This window comes from Oncorhynchus mykiss, chromosome 5 (assembly GCF_013265735.2).
Source record: "Oncorhynchus mykiss isolate Arlee chromosome 5, USDA_OmykA_1.1, whole genome shotgun sequence".
Lineage (NCBI taxonomy): Eukaryota > Metazoa > Chordata > Actinopteri > Salmoniformes > Salmonidae > Oncorhynchus > Oncorhynchus mykiss.
The window spans coordinates 16085033-16099788 of record NC_048569.1 but is presented as its reverse complement, the minus strand read 5'-3'; the positions used below and the strand labels follow the sequence as shown (position 1 = coordinate 16099788).

Sequence of the window (14756 nt, the reverse complement as noted above, 5' to 3'; positions counted from 1 at the left end):
CTATTGAATTACCCTAGTGTAATTGGCAATGTCCACTGAACAAAAGTATAAACACAAAGTGTTGGTCCCATGTTTTATGAGCTGAAATAAAAGAATTGCACAAATTTGTTTACATCCCTGTTAGTGAGCATTTCCTCTTTGTCCATCCACCTGAAAGGTGTGGCATATCAAGAACCTGATTAAACAGCATGATCATTACACAGGTGCACCTTGTGCTGTGGACAATAAAAGGCCACTCTAAAATATGCTGTTTTGTCACACAACACAATGCCACAGATGTCTCAAGTTTTGAGGGAGTGTGCAAGTGGCATGCTGACTGCAGCAATGTCCATCAGAGCTGTTTTCAGAGAATTGAATGTTCATTTCTCTACCATAAGCTGCATCCAACGTCATTTTAGAGAATTTGGCAGTACGTCCAACCGGCCTCACATCAAGAGACCACATGTTTGGAGTTGTGTGGGCAAGCTGTTTGCTGATGTCGAAGTTGTGAACAGAGTGCCCCATGGTGGCGGTGGGGTTATGGTATGTGTAGGCAAAATCTACAGACAATGAACACCATTGCATTTTATTGATGGCAATTTGAATGCACAGAAATACCGTGACGAGGCCCATTGAGAGGCCCACTGTGAGGCCCATTTGTGACCAACAGATGCAGATCTGTATTCCCAGTCATGTGAAATCCATAGATTATGGCCTAATGCATTTATTTCAATTGACTGATTTCCTTATACGAACTGTAACTCATTAAAATCTTAGAAATTGTTGCATGTTGCGTTTCTATTTTTGTATATAGAAGTATGCTTATGCTAGCTAAATAGTATGGCTAAACTCTCATTGAAGCCTATTTGAAAATGTAATATACAGGCTACTATGCCATGACATTGTGCACAAAACATTTACATGATATGGGGAACCAGTGCCGCATATCAATAAAACTCCATTTGATATCCTTTTCTGTGTCCTCCTGTTGGTTACACATTAACCAATCAAATGGGCTTATCAGTGGCAAGTGATGTCATAATGCATTGCCTCATTTGCCTACCTGGAATCATAGACCTTATTACCCTGACAAGAGTCATAATAAGCTAAACAAAAATAGCCTTCAACACTGACATCATTTCTATTACCCAGAGTTTTTCCGTAACAATTTAACCTGACCCCAGTCACAACCTTTAAGGGCAGAGTTTTTCCTGCACACTGGTCATCTGTTCAAGAAAAACAAATATCCCTAAATGTCTACCATGATATAGTGAATATTTTAACCCAACATGTTTACCCGCATACTTGACCCTAAGTGGTCAAAAGAGTCATACTTTTTAAACCCTTTTTTTATCCTTCTGAAATGTTGGGACTTTGTCTAGCAACTAATTACTGACAAAAAAACACCATTAACCATGATTTATGTGTTAATATAGAGCAATGAAAAATTATCTCTCTTTTGTATACTAGTGGTACATGGCTAAGATGAAAATGTTGACTCAATAGTGGACTTTGTGGACGCACACAAGCACGCAGGCACACACGCACACACACACACACACACGGACACACAAACAGATATTCATACAGGCACGCAAGCACACACAAACACACACAGACAAGCCCACACTGTCTTGAAACAGATACGTAGATTGTACACAATACAATGCTTCCACCTACACATGTTCATCCAGGGCTTTCATCTTGTGTTTGTCTAGGGAAAAGAAAGCCTGGGATAAACTAGCGCAATTTGGTCACACACACACACACACACACACACACACACACACACACACACACACACACACACACACACACACACACACACACACACACACACACACACACACACACACACACACACACACACACACACACCATTCCCCCCAGGCTAGTTCAGCAGAAACCTGCCCCATGGTGCAGTGGGGCTATGCCCAATGTTAAATACTATTCATTTACAGAAGTTGAATTTGTTAATGATATTAATTTATATTTTCCCATTAGGAATACAGAGAAGTCACACACATACACACACAAAATAACATGTGTGTGATAGAAACTGTATGTGTGTGTGACAGTGGAGGCTGGTGATTTTAAAAACCGTATAGGTGCAGACCCCACGGAGATGACGTTTGTTTAAAAAATCGTCAAAGACAAATTATTTTAAACCTAAAACATTTAATAAAGAGATACATAGTAAAATATTATGGGGAATGAGAAGGCTACTTAAACATTGTTGGGAAGGCATCACAGCAGTGATTGACTGAGCGTATGAGGCATGAGTTGAGTTGTTCAGACACTTGACTTCAGTGCTGGACAGGGGCTGTGTTCAGAGGCTTCAGTGCTGCACAGGGGCTGTGTTCAGAGGCTTCAGTGCAGGCTCATCATGGTGGTGTTGGAGAAGAGCTCAACTTTTCCATTGAGGGCAGGACAGGATTTGACTGGGAAGACAAAAAACAATAACACAACACAGACAATAGTGCTAAGAATGAGTTAGTCCAAGCATGGATTCAAATCTCATTGATGTGTAATAATGTGATTTTGTTTGTGTACTGTAATGAGTCCTCAACTGGCAGCTTCATTAAATAATACCCACAAAACACCAGTCTCAGCGTCAACAGCGAAGAGGCGACTCCAGGATGCTGGCCTTCTAAGCAGAGTTGCAAAGAAAAATCCAGATCTTAGACTGGCCAATAAAAATAAAAGATTAAGATGGGCAAAAGAACACAAACACTGCACAGAGGAACTCTGCCTAGAAGGCCAGCATCCCGGAGTCCCCTCTCCACTGTTGATGTTGAGACTGGACAGAGGAACTCTGCCTAGAAGGCCAGCATCCCGGAGTCACCTTTCCACTGTTGATGTTGAGACTGGACAGAGGAACTCTGCCTAGAAGGCCAGCATCCCAGAGTCACCTTTCCACTGTTGATGTTGAGACTGGTGTTTTGCGGGTACTATTTCTTTCTTTAATTTTTTTTTTACCCCCTTTTCTCCCCAATTTAGTATCCAATTGTTAGTAGTTACTATCATCGCTACAACTCCCATACGGACTCGGGAGAGACAAAGGCCAAAAGCCATGCGTCCTCCGAAACACAACCCAACCAAGCCGCACTGCTTCTTAACACAGCGCGCCTCCAACCCGGAAGCAAGCCGCACCAATGTGTCGGAGGAAACACCGTGCACCTGGCGACCTGGTTAGCGCGCACTGCGCCCAGCCCGCCACAGGAGTCGCTAGTGCGCGATGAGGCCAAACCCTCCCTAACCCAGACGACGCTAGGCCAATTGTGCGTCGCCCCATGGACCTCCCGGTCGCGGCCGCCTGCGACAGAGCCTGGGCTCAAACCCAGGGTCTCTGGTGGCACAGCTAGCACTGCGATGCAGTGCCCTAGACCACTGCGCTACCTTGCTGCTGGTACTATTTAATGAAGCTGCCAGTTGAGGACTTGTGAGGTGTCTGTTTCTCAAACTAGACACTCTAATGTACTTGTCCTCTTGTTCAGTTGTGCACCGGGGCCTCCCACTCCTCTTTCTATTCTGGTTAGAGCCAGTTTGCGCTGTTCTGTGAAGGGAGTAGTACACAGCGCTGTACGAGATCTTCAGTTTCTTGGCAACTTCTCACATGGAATAGCCTTCATTTCTCAGAACAAGAATAGACTGACAAGTTTCAGAAGAAAGTTATTTTTTTCTGGCCATTTTGAGCCTGTAATCGAACCCACAAATGCTGATGCTTCAGATACTCAACAAGTCTAAAGAAGGCCAGTTTTATTGCTTATTTAATTAGAAAAACAGTTTTCAGCTGTGCTAACATAACCTTGTCTGAGGGCAGTAAAGCACTTTAACACACTGTCTTTCTGTTAGCACAGAGTGACAGATCAATGGACTTAAATCTAAAGGAAGACATCAGGACACACACACACGCACTAGAGCAAACACATATGCGCACACACTAGAACACCACACACACTAGAATACACACGCGCGCACACACACACACACACACACACACACACACACACACACACACACACACACACACACACACACACACACACACTAGAACACACACACACACTAGAACACACACACACACACACTAGAACACACATACACACACACAATAGAACACACAAACAAACACACTCGAACACACGCATGCTAGAACACACATACACACTAGAACACACACTAGATCCCACATATACACTATGAGAGGGGGTTACTCACTCAAAGTGAAACAGAGGAGGGTTGTACCTCGAAGACTGTGCGGCAGCAAGTGTGTAATATAGTAATTAATGTAACGTGTGATGTGTGTGTGTGTGTTTACCAGAGGAGGCTGGTGGGAGGAGCTACAGGAGGACGGGATCATTGTAATGGCTGGAATGGAATCAATGGAACAGAGTCAAACACTTCAAACACATGGAAACTATTGATTCCATTCCAGCCATTACAATGATCCTGTCCTCCTGTAGCTCCTCCCACCAGGTACTGTGTGTGTGTGTGTGTGTGTGTGTGTGTGTGTGTGTGTGCTGTGGTTGGCATCACTGGATTACACTCATTACCTGGAGCAAATTAATGTCACATAAACACTGGTAACACACACACAATCACACAGACACACACACACTGTCAACATAACTGTGTGTGTTTGTGTGTTATGACCACCCACAGAATGGCCTCAACTAGGCTGAATAGTATATTATAAACTGGGTGGTTTGAGCACTAAATGCTGATTGGCTGACAGCTGTGGTATATCAGACCGTATACCACGGGTATTACAAAACATTTATTTTGACTGCTCTAATTATGTTGATAACCAGTTTATAATAGCAATAAGGCACCACGGGGATTTGTAGTATGTGTCCAATATACCACGGCTAAGGGCTGTATCCAGGCACTCCGTGATGTGTCATGCATAAGAACAGGCCTTAGCCGCCTTGTGCCTTATTGCTTAAATATAGTGTAGTATTGTATATTATTGTATTATATTGTATAGCAGTGTTGTTATGGCCTCCAGAGGTGTCACATGACCTCCCCTCTCTTAACTCCTATTGACATTATATTGAGCTTTAAGTGGCTGAGGTACACACTATTGGATACCTCTACAATAAACACACGCTATCTAACAGGTTCATCGCTATGGGGGAAGTCTTCGTTTCCCTTCCCTTCCTTGTAGAGGCAGGGTTGATGGACAGTTAAAAACAGCATTAGGCTCAATAAAAAAGGATGGGAGGGAATATGACCCTGTATATCTGAGTGACAGAGAGAGAGAGACTGTGTGTTTGTGTGTGTATTTGGACGACTTTGTGTGTGTTTGTGTTTTGTGTATGTGTGTGTCTATGTCCGTGCATGCGTGTGTGTGTGTGTGTCTGTGTGTGTCTATGTCCGTGCATGCGTGTGTGTGTGTGTGTCTGTGTGTGTCTATGTCTGTACATGCGTGTGTTTCCTACTGTAACCGTACCCCTTAGGGCAGTAAATAGAGTGGGGGTGTTCATATGTCTCCGGTTGCTTGTGTGTAACTCCATCCTGACGTGATCGTCAAGGTGTCATTTCTTCAGGGTCCCTTTGTCATGCATGTCTTTAAAGGGGTAATTTCAAACAACAACAAAGCGGTCACCCCACCTTTGTTTAGGTGAACAGCTGAGGGATTGGCCTGGAGAAATGGAACCACTCTCAAATTCATAGGCAAAGCTATGAATACAAAGACAGATCAAAATTATACATATATTTTTATTATTAGAAATGTTAGCCCTATTTTCTTCCCAATTTCGATCTTGCCTCATTGCTGGAACTCCCCAATGGGCTCGGGAGGTGAAGGTCGAGTCATGTGTCCAGCGAAACATGACCCGCCAAACCGCGCTTCTTAACACCCGCCTGCTAAACCAGGCCAGCCTCACCAATGTGTCAAAGGAAACACTGTTCAACACTGTCGGCCTGCAGGAGCCCGGCCCGCCACAAGGAGTCGCTAGAGCGTGATGAGCCAAGTAAAGCCCCCCCGGGCCACACCCTCCCCTAACCCGCTTGATACTGGGCCAATTATGAGCTGCCCTATGGTACTCCCGATCACAGCCGGTTGTGATACAGCCCAGGATCAAACCCAGGTCTGTAGTGATGCCTCTAGCACTGCGATGCAGTGCCTTAGACCTCTGCACCACTCGAGAGGCTCCAAAATGACAGTTTTAACCATGTTTTTAAACTACACAGTGTTTTTTTTGTGTGTGTCTTTTTATGGGGTACGACAGTTGAACTAAGCTTAAGATGAATTAATAACCCACTGGGCACAGACGTCAGTTAAATGTCTAGTTTTGATTTACATTTGGATGAGTTGTCAACTGACATGAATGTATTTGTTTTTGTATTTATTAAGGATCCTCATTAGCTGCTGTTAAGGCAGCAGCTACTCTTCCTGGGTTACAGCAACATTAAGGCAGTTATATACAATTTAAAATAATACATGAGATTACATTTCATAACACTTTTCACAACACATTAAGTGTGTGCCCTCTGGCTACTACTGCTAGTAGTTTAAACAGACATCTCGGTGCATTCAGCATGTCAACACTTCTTACAAAAAAAAGTAGTGAACAAGTCAATCTCTCCTCCACTTTGAGCCATGAGACATTTATATGCATATTATTAATATTAGCTCTGTGTGTACATTTAAGGGCCAGACGTGCTGCCCTGTTCTGAGACATATGTCATTTTCCAAAATCCTTCTTTGTGGCACCTGACCAAACGACTGAACATTAGACCAGGTGCTACAAAACTAGGGCCTGTTGATAGTGTTGTTAGGGCAGAGCAGCGCTTTATTATGGACAGACTTCTCCCCAGCTTAGCTACTGTTGTATCAATATGTTTTGACCATGACAGTTTACAATCCAGGGTTATTCCAGGTAGTTTAGTCACCTCAACTTGCTCAATTTCCACATTATTTATTAGAAGATTTGGTTTAGGTTTAGGGTTTAGTGAATTATTTGTCCCAAATACAATGCTTTTTGTTTGTGAAATATTAAGAACTAACTTATTCCTTGCCACCCATTCTGAAACTAACTGCAGCTCTATGTTAAGTGTTGCAGTGATTTCACTCACTGTAGTAGCTGATGTGTATAGTGTTGAGTCATCCGCATACATATACTGTACACACGGGCTTTACTCAAAGCCAGTGGCATGTCATTAATAAAGATTGTAAAAAGTAAAGGGCCTAGACAACTGCCCTGGGGAGTTCCTGATTCTACATGGATTGTGTTGGAGAGGCTTCCATTAAAGAACACCCTCTTTGTTCTGTTAGACAGGTAACTCTTTATCCACAATATAGCAGGGGGTGAAGCCATAACACATACGTTTTTCCAGCAGCAGACTATAATCAATAATGTCAAAATCCACACTGAAGTCTACCAGAACAGTCCCACAAACGTTTTATCATCAATTTCTCTCAGCCAATCATCAGTAATTTGTGTAAGTGCTGTGCTTGTTGAATGTCCTTCCCTATAAGCTTGCTGAAAGTCTGTTTATTTAGTTTATTTGTTTATTTAAAATATTATTGTATCTGGTCAAACACCATTTTTCCCAAAAGTTTACTAAGGGTTGGTAACATGCTGATTGGTTGGCTACTTGAGCCAGTAAAGGGGGCTTTACTATTATTGGGTAGCGGAATTAATTATGCGTTGCTCCAGGCCTGAGTGCACACGCTCTCTACTAGGCTTAGATTGATTATGGCAAATAGGACTGGCAATACCGTCCGCTATTATCCTCAGTAATTTCCATCCAAGTTGTGGCTTGTCATTGTTGATGACAACAATAATTGTTTCATCACTTCCACACTCACTTTAAGCAATTAAAAATTACAATGCTTGTCTTTCATAATTTCATCAGATATACTTGGATGTGTAGTGTCAGCGTTTTGTTGCTGGCATGTCATGCCTAAATTTGCCAATTTTGCCAATGAAAAAATCATTAAAGTAATTGGCAATCAGTGGGTTTTGTGATGAATGGGCCATCTGACTCAATAAATGATAGAACGTGAAATCAACCAAACATTTCACCATGTCATTGGATTGAACACGAATTTCCCTTACGATGATTTACTTTAAAAAAAATCCAATCACTTTCCCGCGTTGATTCAATGTCATCACGTCATTTTTATTGTTGAAATGATTTGGAAACCACATTGATTCAACCCGTTTTTGCACAGATTCTTCAAGAATCAATGGCTACAGTACATTCGGAAAGTATTCAGACTCCTTGACTTTTTCCACATTTTGTTACGTTAGAGCCTTATTTTGTATATACTGTATATATATATATATATGGGGCGGCAGGGTAGCCTAGTGGTTAGAGCGTTGGACTAGTAACCGGAAGGTTGTGAGTTCAAACCCCCGAGCTGACAAGGTACAAATCTGTCGTTCTGCCCCTGAACAGGCAGTTAACCCACTGTTCCCAGGCCGTCATTGAAAATAAGAATTTGTTCTTAACTGACTTGCCTGGTTAAATAAAGGTAAAATAAAAAAAAATAAAAAAATAAAATATACTGCACTCGATACCATCTACTGCATCTTGCCTATGCCGTTCTGTACCATCATTCATTCATATATTTTTATGTACATATTCTTCATTCCTTTACACTTGTGTGTATAAGGTAGTAGTTGTGGAATTGTTAGGTTAGATTACTCGTTGGTTATTACTGCATTGTCGGAACTAGAAGCATAAGCATTTCGCTACACTCGCATTAACATCTGCTAACCATGTGTATGTGACAAATAACATTTGATTTTAAAATGTATTTTTTTTTAAATCCCTCATCAATCTACACACAATACCCCATAATGACAAATCAAAAACAGGTTTTAGATGATTTTTGCAAATGTATAAATAAAAAACCCGGAAAATCACATTTACATAAGAAATCAGACCCTTTACTCAGTACTTTATTGAAGCACCTTTGGCAGCTCAAAATAGCCAGAAACAAATAACTTTCTTCTGAAACTCGTCAGTCTCTTCTTGTTCTGAGAAATGAAGGGTATTCCATGCGAGAAAATGCCAAGAAATTGAAGATCTCGTACAACGCTGTGTACTACTCCCTTCACAGAACAACGCAAACTGGCTCTAACCAGAATAGAAAGAGGAGTGGGAGGCCCCGGTGCACAACTGAGCAAGAGGACAAGTACATTAGAGTATCTAGTTTGAGAAACAGACACCTCACAAGTCCTCAGCTGGCAGCTTCATTAACTGACGAGTTTTAGAAGACAGTTCTTTGTTTCTGGCCATTTTGAGCCTGTCATCGAGCCCACAAATGCTGATGCCAGATACTCAACTAGTCTAAAGAAGACCATTTTAATTGCTTATTTAATCAGCACAACAGTTTTCAGCTGTGCTAACATAATTGCAAAAGGGTTTTCTCTAATGATCAATTAGCCTTTTAAAATGATAAACTTGGATTAGCTAACACAACATGCCACTCGAACACACAGGAGTGATGGTTGCTGATAATGGGCCTCTGTACACCTATGTAGATATTCCACAAAAAATATGCAGTTTCCAGCTACCATAGTCATTTACAACATTAACATTGTCTACACTGTATTTCTGATCAATTTTATGTTATTTTAATGGACCATTTTTTTGCCTTTCTTTCAAAAACAAGGACATTCCTAAGTGACCCCAAACTTTTGAACGGAAGGGAATATCATTGAATTAAAAGTAAAAAAATGGATGTATAAATCGCAGATTACCCCTTTCAGCTCGGGGAAGATCCATGACCTGACATTTTAGTGTGTGTGTGTGTGTGTGTGTGTGTGTGTGTGTGTGTGTGTGTGTGTGTGTGTGTGTGTGTGTGTGTGTGTGTGTGTGTGTGTGTGTGGTCATGAGCTGGCGAACAATTAAACAGTAAAAACTATGTCTTTAATACTTTAATACTTTAACTGGTTTCGGTTATGTAAATGAGTTTCCATCCCAATTGAAATATACAACATTAGTTGAAACCAAATGATTTAATGGCAACTTTTTTTTTTTAGTGTTACCCAACCAATATTTCAATGTGAAACCTATTTCTTTCAACACTCAACTTACTTTTCCCTTGGTTAAACCTAATAAATAACAAATACAAACTAATATTTCATGTAAATACAATCTTTTTAAATAATCATTTGAGATATTTGTATTTTTTTTTACCCCGTTTTCTCCCCAATTGGTAGTTACAGTCTTGTCTCATCGCTGCAACTCCCGTACGGACTCGGGAGAGGTGAAGGTCGAGAGCCGTGTGGCCTCTGAAACACAACCCAACCAAGCCGCACTGCTTCTTGACACAATGCCCTCTTAACCCAGAAGCCAGCTGCACCAATGTGTCAGAGGAAGCACTGTGCACCTGGCGACCGTGTCAGTGTGCACTGCACTCCTGGTCGCGGCTGCAACAGAGCCTGGACCCGAACTCAGAATCTCTAGTGGCAAGCTAGCACTGCGATGCAGTGTCTTAGACCGTTGCGCCACTCGGGAGGCCCTAACCAATGTTTTCTACAATTAGCTTACAAGAAATTAAATCCATTCCCTGTAAATCAAGAAATGAAGTTGGTTCAATAACTTGAAATAATGTTTCCAAACATATTCTTTACACAAGACTTTCACATTTAGTAGCCACGCATTGGCTGATGTGCCAAATATGCTAATATCGGTCCCATGACTTGAATGAGATTTGTGCCACAAATGCTAAAATATGAGCATGTGGAAACAGTGCCAGGGAAGCTACACCAAAAGCATGGATTGCTGCCATACCATGTCCATATACTGCTTACAGGGCAGGTTAAACCAATGTGTCATTTTGTCATTTGTCTGAACTATCCCTTTAACATAGAAACCTTATCAGGCTCTTTAAGTTTGAATAACGTATACAATAGATCACATTAACTGGAATGATATGCACTCTCACAAAAAGAACAAGCTTCATCTCTCTCTCATTCCCTTCACCTTTCTCTCATTCCCTCACTCCATTAATGTTTTGTTCCTTCCTCCCACGTCTGTTTTGCGCTCTAACTTTCTGTTTATATCTCTCTTTCTACATTTGTCTTCCACTCACCCCATCTATGTTTCAACTCTCTGTCCCGCCTCCCCTTCCTTTCTTCCGCCGCTGTCTCTTCCTTCCTAACCTAACATAGCAGGCATCTTTCTGGTCCTGCACAGTTGATCCAATCCAGTAAATGTGGTGGAGGAGTTAAGATGGAGTGTCGGCTTGTTAGCGTCAAAAAGCGGATGTCGCAGCACAGGCTCTCTTTCCATTTATCCTGAAAACCGGATGCTTCCGGTTGTCGTGACCCCACAGAGGGTGCTTCCTCCCTACTTACCCCACACTCCTCCCACATCTCTCTCTCTCTGACCTGCTGTATAATTTACTGGTGTGTGTGCGTGCATTAGTGTGTGTGTGCGTGTGTAACTTCCCTGTGAGTGAGTGTGTGTGTGTGAGAGAGGACTCGAGGAGTGGCTGTGATCGGGCTGTTGTAGCCTGCCATACAGCTTCTGAGGTGTGTAAGTAAGTAAGTAAGTAAGTCCCTTTCCGTCCCTCATCCAGCCCCTCTAACCCCTCCCCTTCTCTAACCCCCCTCCCCTCTAACCCCCCCCCTCTCCTCTCAAAACCCTCCCCTCCCCTCTTTAACCCCTCCCTCCCCCCTCTCTAACCCCTCCCTCCCCTCTCTTTAAACCCTCCCCTCCTTAAACCCTCCCTCCCCCCTTTCTAACCCCTCCCTCCCCTCTCTCTAACCCCTCCCTCCCCTCTTTCTAACCCCTCCCTCTCCTCTTTAAACCCTCCCCTCCCCTCTTTAGGAAATGCTTATGTTAATACAAAAAAGTAATACAAAAAAATAAGAACAATCAGAACTAGCAATGAGTCCTTCATACCCCTTGATTTATTCCCAACGTTTTTGTGTTACAGTTTAAATTAAATTTATATACATACAGTGGGGAGAACAAGTATTTGATACACTGCCGATTTAGCAGGTTTTCCTACTTACAAAGCATGTAGAGGTCTGTAATTTTTATCATAGGTACACTTCAACTGTGAGAGACGGAATCGAAAACAAAAATCCAGAAAATCACACTATAATTTTTAAGTAATTAATTTGCATTTTATTGCATGACATAAGTATTTAATCGCCTACCAACCAGTACAAATTCCAGCTCTCACAGACCTGTTAGTTTTTCTTTAAGAAGCCCTCCTGTTCTCCACTCATTACCTGTATTAACTGCACGTGTTTGAACTCGTTACCTGTATAAAAGACACCTGTCCACACACTCAAACAGACTCCAACCTCTCCACAAAGGCCAAGACCAGAGAGCTGTGTAAGGACACCAGAGATAAAATTGTAGACCTGCACAAGGCTGGGATGGGCTACAGGACAATAGGCAAGCAGCTTGGTGAGAAGGAAACAACTGTTGGCGCAATAATTGGAAATGGAAGAAGTTCAAGATGACGGTCAATCACCCTCGGTCTGGGGCTCCATGCAAGATCTCACCTCGTGGGGCATCAATGATCATGAGGAAGGTGAGGGATCAGCCCAGAACTACACGGCAGGACCTGGTCAATGACCTGAAGAGAGCTGGGACCACAGTCTCAAAGAAAACCATTAGTAACACACTACGCCGTCATGGATTAAAATCCTGCAGCGCACACAGTGTCCCCCTGCTCAAGCCAGCGCATGTCCAGGCCTGTCTGAAGTTTGCCAATGACCATCTGGATGATAGGAGCAACCCCTTCCTCCGCCCTGTCCTCCGACTTGGCATCGGAAGGTCTACCCGTCTCCTCTCCTTGCAATGAGAGAATTCGTTCTCTCACTAAACCCTCCCCGACTAGCACCAAAAGCTCAGCCTTTAGGGCTTTCTCAGGGAAAACAAATCCATAATGGTCAGCAACAGCTATAAGGTCTACTTTACGAAACCTCACCAAACAATCAATAGAGGGCGCTTCAAAACACTTGGAGATGGCTGAGGCAGCCATCTTGTACACAGCAATCTACTGGACACAAAAACTAACAAGTCATCCAAACTCACAACCTACCATCACACCTCAATCCCTAACCACAGAGAGCTCAGAGCAGCAGGGTACGGTGGGTTTAATGGAATCCCGGATGAACCCCCATTATGTTACGCACGCTTCTGAAGAGGGAACACAACACCCTGCTACAACTCAACTCTCCGTGAAGCGAAAGAGGTATGGACTGTAGGTGCGAGTAAGGATAACAAAAGGCAGAGAATTTACTGTTTACTAGGAATTTATTCCTTCACACAGTAATATGGGGAAAAGGGGCTGGACGGAACCAAAGCAAAGAAAGTAAATATCAAAGCCCCCTCTCCTATCTTACCTGCCTAACCACTCCTTACCTAATTTAGCACCACCTGGTGCCCTAACCAAAATACAGGGGGTGGTCCGCCCAGGTCTTACCTAGTGTGCCTAGATAATGAATATACTATATGTATGCCCGCAGGCCTCTTGCCTAAGCATGCCCTAGGTGCCTTCCCCCTAGGAACAAATTAAACAGAATATTAGTAACAATTTCAAACACACTGAGAAACACAGCACATCAAATAGTTTCTGACTGAGCAACAAACTCACAGAATGTACCAAAGCTGCTCCCATCTACAACTAACATATGCTATAACCATCAGCCTCCTCTTTCTGCAATGATCTTTCTGCAATGACCTCTCAGCAATGACCTCTCAGCAATGACCCCTCAGCAATGACCCCTCAGCAATGACCCCTCAGCAATCATCTTTCAGCAATCAATCTTTCAGCAATCAATCTTCTGAACAGAACACCGGCTTTTATATAGCTTCAGAAGGAGTGGGTAATTGGAGACAGCTGCTTTTTGACGAGGGGGCGGGGTCAGCTCCAGTTAGCCGTGGAGTCGACCAATCAGCTGCTTGAGGGATTTCAGGAAGCCATTTTCTGAAATGCACACATGCAAATACACAAACTACAACACAGAAACTGGAAAACGTAACACCGCTAAGCATTCTAAATGTAATGACTACTTTTGGGTGTCAGGGATAAGGTATGGGATTAAAAGTACATATTTTCTTTAGGAATGTAGTGGAGTAAAAGTATAAGTTCTCAAAAAAATAAATAGGAAAGTACAGATACCCCCCCAAAACTACTTAAGTAGTACTTCAAAGTATTTTTACTTAGTTACTGCTCTCAGAGAACTAAGTAGTAATGCTAGGTTTTACACAGTTAAAATGTAACAAATAACAATTTTTCACAAATAAATAAATTATATTTGTGACATAAATATTTCAAAAATGTAATATTTCAATACAGTAATATGAGATCTGTAAACTGTAAAACGTTTACATTTTAGTTAATTAGCAGATGATCTTATCCAGAGCGACTTACAGTACATGTATTCATCTTAAGATAGCTAGGTGAGACAACCACCTATCACAGTCAATCAAATATGCAGGATTTGAACATTTCGTTCCAGCTAAACAATGGATATACACTGAGTGTACAAAACGTTAAGAACACCTGCTATTTCCATGATATAGACTGACCAGGTGAAAACTATGATCCCTTATTGATGTCACCTGTTAAATCTACTTCAATCAGTGTAGTTGAAGGGGAGGAGTCAGGTTGAAGAAGGATTTAAGCCTTGAGACAATTGAGACATAGATTGTGTGTGTGTGCCATTCAGAGGGTGGATGGGCAAGACAAAGATTTAAGCACCTTTGAACAGGGTATTGTAGTAGCACCAGTTTGAGTGTGCCATGAACTGCAATGCTGCTGGGTATTTCAAGCTCAACAGTTT

General features: G+C 42.3%; 1 protein-coding gene across 4 annotated transcripts in view; it reads left to right on the top strand.

The window, feature by feature from the left end:
* Nucleotides 1-14756, top strand: part of garnl3 (GTPase activating Rap/RanGAP domain like 3) — a 182360-nt gene that overhangs the window by 21522 nt on the left and 146082 nt on the right. The gene's annotated exons all lie outside the window — the stretch shown is intronic.